Source organism: Leopardus geoffroyi, chromosome A1, assembly GCF_018350155.1.
Source record: "Leopardus geoffroyi isolate Oge1 chromosome A1, O.geoffroyi_Oge1_pat1.0, whole genome shotgun sequence".
Taxonomy (NCBI): domain Eukaryota; kingdom Metazoa; phylum Chordata; class Mammalia; order Carnivora; family Felidae; genus Leopardus; species Leopardus geoffroyi.
The window spans coordinates 66,574,648-66,575,394 of NC_059326.1; the positions used below are offsets into that span (position 1 = coordinate 66,574,648).

At 59.0% G+C, this 747-nt stretch overlaps 1 non-coding gene across 1 annotated transcript; it reads right to left on the reverse strand.

The window, feature by feature from the left end:
* Positions 1 to 471: 471 nt before the first annotated feature.
* TRNAF-GAA lies at positions 472 to 544 on the reverse strand. Its single transcript has one exon. It is a non-coding gene; the product is annotated as a tRNA-Phe (tRNA).
* Between the last annotated feature and the right edge of the window lie 203 nt (positions 545 to 747).

A 747-nucleotide genomic window follows, 5' to 3' on the forward strand; every position in this document is an offset into this window, starting at 1 on the left:
AGCCGCCCGGTTCCCCTATGGGCAACGCCCGACCGGGGCCACTTGAGCGCACAGTAGGGTCTGGCTTTTCAAGTTGGGATACTCGGGGAATTTAGCTTGAGGTGAAGTTGTCTTTCGTTCCCCGGGAGGCAGACGGAGCGCTTTCTCGGAGCAGCACCCTCGGGTCACCGGTGGCGCGCCGGACGCCGGGAGCTGCGGGACTCCGGTGGGGCGTGGGCCGCCCTGCCGCCAGGCCCCTCATCGCGCATGCGCAGCAGAGCCTCGGCTGCCGGCCAGGAAGGCGCCCCGGAAGTGGCGGTGCTGGGCGGCCGCCGTCTCGGGGTAGGGGGCGCTAAGATTGGCTGCTTCCGTTCCACGCTCGCTTATCCTTCAAGTCCTCGTTCTCCAGTGCGCTGGCATTAATGAACCGGGTTACTCAGGGCAAGGGATTCGTTGGAAATTTGATTCCTTTAGGGACTAAAAAGGGAGCGCTGCCGAAACCCGGGATCGAACCAGGGACCTTTAGATCTTCAGTCTAACGCTCTCCCAACTGAGCTATTTCGGCGCCCTTTCAGTTCTCTTTAAAGTAGACTATCACTGAACTATTTGCGTCCGCCCCTTCCGTCTGTTCTCAGTCACTGCTGAAGAGTGTTCCTTCCCGGTCACTTAAACGCTTGCGTCAGAACTCCGCTCTGCTCTTTACCAGCCTAAGCCGCGTAAACCTTACTTTCTTCAACGTAACCGGCATTTCTGACTCAATTATCAGCC